The sequence below is a fragment of the Camelus ferus genome, chromosome 15 (genome assembly GCF_009834535.1).
Source record: "Camelus ferus isolate YT-003-E chromosome 15, BCGSAC_Cfer_1.0, whole genome shotgun sequence".
NCBI classification, from domain to species: domain Eukaryota; kingdom Metazoa; phylum Chordata; class Mammalia; order Artiodactyla; family Camelidae; genus Camelus; species Camelus ferus.
The window spans coordinates 44,972,932-44,980,026 of record NC_045710.1 but is presented as its reverse complement, the minus strand read 5'-3'; the positions used below and the strand labels follow the sequence as shown (position 1 = coordinate 44,980,026).

At 37.8% G+C, this 7,095-nt stretch overlaps 1 pseudogene; it reads right to left on the bottom strand.

Moving 5' to 3' along the window:
• Nucleotides 1–3,107: 3,107 nt before the first annotated feature.
• LOC102507564 lies at nt 3,108–3,497 on the bottom strand (annotated as a pseudogene).
• Between the last annotated feature and the right edge of the window lie 3,598 nt (nt 3,498–7,095).

The window sequence follows — 7,095 nt, the reverse complement described above, 5'->3', positions numbered from 1 at the left end:
GTTAGCAGTGGCTATCTCCCGTGAGTCACAATCTCTATTCTCGCTACTCCATGCCCGGGAGGCTGACCTATAGTTACATTCAAAGGCTTCCTTATCCCTGACTTCCAGTGGGGTTCAGCCAAATGCGGAACCCTTGCTAGTTATCAGAGAGGAGGCAAATGATATCAGGGTATACATGCCTCCACGAAGGCTACATTCATGTCAGGAGGCCTTCTCCATCCCACCCCTCTGTCTCCCAGTTCTCATACTTCTTTGGGCCTTCGCGGTGGTAATGACCCCCAACCCAATGTTACCAGCCCTAGGCAACACCAATCCTTTACGGTTTCCTCGCCAACCCTTGTAAATAACGCCTTTATTAAACACTCCTCAGGGCACCCAATTTGAATGTAGCATCTGTTTCCTGTTAAGATCTCAACTGATAGAGGTTCCAAAAATCAACTGCGTGCTTCTTGCTATCTGGTTTTCTCCATGTACTAGTACATTCCGCTCAGCTCTATCAGCAAACACTCATGGCTTCACAGAAGCAAGCTGGCTGGGAAGATGTTTGCTCAAACTGGCCCAGTATGAGGTGAGGGTGGTGGGGGGCAGAAGGGAAGCAAGAGAGTGTCCTGCCTCAACGCTAGTAAGCACACGGCATAAACACCTAGTGAGGAAGATGCCTAACTTGGTATCCACCTTCCCAGCATGAAGCTGGGGTCTGACCTTCCATTAAGCAAGGAAGTTTTCCTTCTCTGATAACATTGGTTTCTTTGGCTAAGGATGCTTTGTTTTGAGTTATATTTTATTGTACAACCACAAAATAATAATCAAAAAGTTCTTTAGGTGAGGATGCCATTGCTCTGCTTTAACTGCACATTTAATTTACCCAAATTAATGCAGCAGAAGCAGAGTGGAGGTGGAATCTTCTTTCTATGTCATTTATGTCTTTTAATATTGATAAGCTCTTGAAAAGCAAGGGTTACTGAGCATTTCAAGCTGTGTTCCTCTTTCAGCCTTTCGTGTGGGGTTAGGGAAAGTGGGTGGACGCAGTAGGAGTATTTTATTTTTATGACAGTTTACCCTCTCTGAACACACTAATGGGGAAAAGTTCATTTTTAATTTTCTAAAAAGGAGATTAAAAGGGTCTCAAGTGATCTGAAGCTTTCTCTCACCTCTAAAAAAATATCTTTCCACAACTCTCTGGTGCATATTATCTTGTCTACTTGGGATCTACTTTTAAAGCAGGTTCCCCACCAGGCAGATTCAACAGCAGTCTAAGGTACAAATGCCTGATATCCTACTTAAGACACAAACGGAAAAACACAGCATCTGAACTTACTTTTTTGTTTTTTTTTTTTCCCTCTCCCTCATCCCCTTAAAAAAGGGTATACTGGTTTCTTCATTTCTCAGTCTTTTGGCAGCAGCCATTTAAAAGAAAGAATCACGCGGTAATTATTAATTTTGCATGGGATCAACTCTGGCCTCAGCTTTCATATGAGATGCAGTTACATGAAAAACAGACTGTGTTAATTTCATCCCCTCTGTGGTTGCTTGGCAACAAGGCCTTGTTCCAGATCATCTCTTCTTCTTGGCCTGGAGTGATCTCTTTAGGGCGTCGCTTATGCTAAGGCAATCATCACCCTGTTGCTGTCCCTTCTGAATGTGTCCCTGTGGTCCCGATGTTTGGTGGCTTTGCTCCAGTCATACTGGCTGGGGTCTCTAAAAGCCCTGAGCTTGTCAGCACAGAGAATGAACTATGCTCGAGGAATTTAAGATTTAAACAGTAGAGTTAGACAGGAAAGAGAGGGAGCATGAACAATGTCTAAAGCGAGGCTAGAGGACAGTGGGGCAGAGATGGGGTAAATACTAAAGGGATAAATACTAATGCACACGGGGTTTCTTCTGGGGGGATGAAATTGTTCTGGAATTGTGATAGTTGCATAACTGTGACTATACTAAAAACCACTGAAATGTATGCTTTAAAGGGTGAATTTTATGGCATAAAAATTATAAGTCAATTTAAAAAATAGAATGAAAAAAAGCAATGGGTAATGCCTTTAAAAATGTAATGAGAGATTCCATTTACCCTTACTCGTATGCTCTTTATTCATTTACCCCAATAGTAACATCTTGCATAACTATAGTGATGTATCACAACCAGGAAGATGACTTTAGTACAATCCACAAAGCTTATTTCAATTCCACCAGCTTTACATGCACTCGTGTGTGTGCATGCATATGTAATTCTATGCAATTTTATCATATGTGTATGTTTGTGTAATTACCACCACAGTCAACATACAGAATTATTTCATCATCACAAGGATCCTTCCTGCTCCCTGTTTGTACTCGTGCCCCCCCCATCCCTAAACCCTAGCAAACACTAATCTATTCTCCATCTCTATAATTTTGTTATTTAAAAATTTTAATATAAATTGCTATATGTTATATAAAATGTTACATAAATGTAATATTTTGAGTTTGGATTTTTCCTAGTCAACATAATTTGAGATCCATCTAGGTTGTTGTGTGTATCAATAGTTCATTCCTTTTATTTATTTTAAAATTTTTTGGTAATGCAGTACTATTTTATTTATTCTGTCCATTAATAGCTAATACTTAAGAACATTTACAATATTAATAGAACTAAATCTAAGAGAAGTTCAACTTACTTTTTTTTAAATCTCAATACTGGTCATTAATAAAAAAAGACAGTGAAAATAACTGTCAAAACTATTATTTCAAAGACATAAATAATAAACAATAAGCTCATACTGTATAGCACAGGGAACCATATTCAATATCTTGTAACCTATGGTGAAGAAGAATATGAGAATGAATGTACGTATGTTCCTATGTGACTGAAGTATTGTGCTGTACACCAGAAATTGACACAACATTGTAAACCGACAGTACTTCAATAAAAATGTATGGAAAACAGTGAAAAAAGAATGTGGCAATGAATATATGTATGTTCATGCATAACTGAAAAATTGTGCTCTACACTGGAATTTGACACAAAATTGTAAAATGCCTGTAACTCAATAAAAATATGTTTAAAAAAGAAATGTGGTAAAAATAAAAAGATACAATTTGCAAAAAAAAATAAATACCTGGTGTTAGTATGTCTACATATAACTCAGTTTCAAGTGTAAAGTTCTTTGGCTGCAAGAAAGAACAACTTGGTTTAGTTCACCCAGAGGAGTATTTCTTAATGCTGGAATGACTTCTCTTGGTATTTCTTCCACTGTTGATTGTTGGCATAGTTATCCGTGACTGTATGGACTCCAAATAAGAGTACATAGCTGATTACTGCAGCCAATTACCATAGAAATAGGAAGTGGACAGATAATGCAACTGCCCAATATTTTTGAGGCCAAAAGCTTAAGCCTGAGGAGTTTAGCTAAGATTCAGGAATAAAAGCCCACAGGAGATAGAGTGTGAGGCCAGATTGGGAGCTTAAGAAGAAAGCCATAAATCGCTCTTTCTGGCAACGATGATGGTGAATTTTCCACCATTTTCCTAGCGGCTTTAGACAATCTCAGAACTGAGTCTGGGGCACAAGCCTCGCACAGGGAGTGGGGCAGAGAGGAAAAACCAAAGGAAAGGCCAAGGGGCAATGGTAGCCCCAACCCCAGGCGCAGGTACACTGGGACCCTCTCCAGGGAGGCAGAGGGACCACGCCCACTCCTTTTATTTCGAAATAAATATTTATTTTTAGAACAGTTTCAAGTTTATGGAATTATTGTGAAGATAGTACAGAGTTCTCACATACTCCACATCTTCTTTGCCTTATCATTAGCGTTTCATATTAGTACATCTGTCACAATTAATAGACCAATCTGGGATACATTCTTATTAACTGAAGTCCATCTTTGAGACTTCCTCAGTTTTCCCCTAACATCCTTCTCCTGTATCAGGAGCCCATCCAGGATACCATACCACTTTCACAGTTTTATCTCCTTAGGCTCCTCTTGGCTGTGGCTGTTCCCCAGAAACTTTCTTGTTTTTTGATGTCCCTTAAGAATTTTTTTGAGTCCTGGTCTGATATTCTTTGGTGAGGTATCTGTTGAGATCTAACATCACACTTAGTAGTGAGAAATTGGATGCTTTCCCCCTATAATTAGGAACAAGGCAAGGATGTTCTCTCACCACTCCTATTCAACACTGTACTGACATTCCTAACTAGTGCATTTAGGCAAGAAAAGGAAATAAAAGGTATAGAGATTAGAAAGGAAGAAACAAACTCTATTCACAGAAGACATGAAAATCCCAAAGAACTGACAAAAAACCCTCCTGGAACTAAAAAGTGAGTAAAGCAAAGTCTCAGGATACAGTGTTAATATACAAAGTCAATTGCTTTCCTATATACCAGCAATGAACTATTCGAACTTGAAATATCAAAAAGCAATTCCACTTACAAAGGCACCCAATAAGTGAAATACTTAGGAATAAGGCTAATAAAACATGCACAGGACGATATGGGGAAAATTAGAAAACTCTGATTCAAAGATCTAAATAAATAGAAATATTCCATTTTCATGGATTAGAAGACTCAATGTTGTTAAGATGTCAATTCTTCCCAACTTAATCTGTGGATTTGATATAATCAAAATCAAAATCTCAGCAAGTTATTTTGTAGATTATGACAAACTGATTCTAAAGTTTATATATAAGGGCAAAGGACCTAGAACAGCCAACATAATACTGAGGAAAAAGAACAAAGTTGCAAGACTCACACTACCTAATTTCAAGACTAACTATGGTATGAGTCTTTAATAATCAAGACAACATGGTATTTATGAAAGAATAGACATGTATGTAGATCAATGAAATAGACTAAAGAGTCCAAAAATGGACCCACACAAATATACCCAACTGATCTTTGGCAAAGGGGCAGACATGATTCAATGGAGAAAGGATAGTCTCTTCAATAAATGATGATTGAACAAATGGTGATGGATGCCCATATGCAAAAAACCATGAACCTAGACACAGACCTTATTATACCTTATACAAAAAGTAATTCAAGATGTACTACAGACTAAGTAAAATGCAAAACTACAAAACTTCTTGAAGAAAACATAGGGGAAAATTCACATGACCTTGGGTCTGATAATGAGTTTTCAACTAAAACGTCAGTTGCATGATCCAGGAAAGAAATATTAATAAGTTTGACCTTATTAAAACTAAAAATGTCTTCTTTGCAAAAGACATCATTAAAATAATGAAAAGGCAAGCCAAAGACTTGGAGAAAATACTTGCAAAACACATATCTGATACAGGATTTGTATATAAACTATACAAAGAACAGTTAGAACTCAACAATAAGAAAATAAACAACCCAGTTTAAGAGTGAACAAAAGATCTGAACAGATACCTCACCACAGAAGATCTACAAATGGTTAATAAGCACATGAAAAGATTCTCAACATCATTTGTCATTAGAGAATTGCAAATTACAACAATGTGATACCACTACCAACCTATGAGAATGGCTCAAAAGAAAAAAAGAAAACCCAAAACTAAATACCAACTGCGGGGGAGGACAAGGACTTTTGTGGGTGCTCTTTGTCAAATTGGGGAAATTCCCCTCTATTCTCAGTTTGCTGAGTTTTTATCATGAATGGCTGTTGAAATTTTAAGTGTAGATTCATATGTAGGTATAAGAAGGAATACAGAGAGATCCACATATTTTTTACTCAGGTTCCCCCAATGCTAACAGCTCACAAAGCAATATTACAACAAGAATATTGGCAGTAATACAATCCACCAATCTTATTTAGATTTCTTTAGTTTAACTTGTACTCGTGTGTGTGTGTGTGTGTGTGTGTGTGTGTGTGTGTTTATACAATTTAATCTCATGATTAGGTTTGAATATCCACCACCACAGTCAAAATACAGAATTACATAACCACAGGATTTCTCTTATTACCTTTCATAACCACACTCATCTTCATCCTGTTCCTTCTCCTTACAACCCTAATCCTTGGCAACCACTAATTTGGTCTCTATTTCTAAAATGTTGTTATTTTAAGGATGTCCTATAAATGGAATCATACAGGGTGTATCTTTTTGGATGGACTTTCATCAATAGTTCATTCATTTTTATTGCTGTATGGTATTCTATGGTATAGAAGCACCAAAGTTTGTTTAATCATTACCTGCTATTGAAGGACATCTGGGTTATTTCTGCTTTTTGGCTATTATTAGTAAAACTGCTATAAACATTCATGTACAGGTTTTTGTGTGACCATAAGATTTTATTACTCTGGGATAAATGTCCAAGTAATACAATTGCTGGGTCACATGGTAAGTATGTGTTTAGATTTGTAAGAAACTGCCAAACTGCTTTCCAGAGTGGCTGTACCATTTTACTTTCTGACCAGCAGTGTATGAGTGATTCAGTGTTTCTGCATCTTTGCCAGCATTGGGTGCTATCCCCAATTTTGCTTTAGCCATTCTGATAGATGTATACATACTTTTTTTTTGAAAAGCCATGAATGTCTTAAAACAATTGAGCCAACACTAACCAGCTAATGCTCCCTGTATGCCTAACTCCAAGTTAGGCTTTTTGAGTGTGGTGGAGACTCAGCTCCTGCATACCAGGGACAGTAGAGGCAAGACCATAGCATCAGAGGAAGCCAGTTACCCAAAGTCACCCCTAATGGGCTCACCAGTAATTATGTGTGTTGGATGACAAACCCTGAGCCCCTAATAGGAACCCGTGTCAGTGAAATCTCTGTGGCTCTCAGAGGGAAAAAAAACCCCACATCACTGTCTAGATGCAGCAGAGGCTCAGAGTTGGCTGTTTGAAACTCCAGGTAAAAGAAATGGCATTTACCCTCTGGATCTGCAAAAGAGGGTTCAGATTTTGCCTGTGCTTTGCAAAGAAATAGGACAAAGCAACGAAGTCCTACCTGTGGCAAAAAGGGACTGATTTTCAACCTGAGAGAGCACCTATCCCTTTCTAGTAGATTCCATTAAGGAAGATTCCTAGATTGTCATCCAAGTTCAGTTCTCTCATTTTCCTCAACTTCTGTCTATTGTATCAAGCTTAGGGCATAAAGACAGTTGTGAATATTAATTAAACCATGTTATTGTACAGTTATTGGA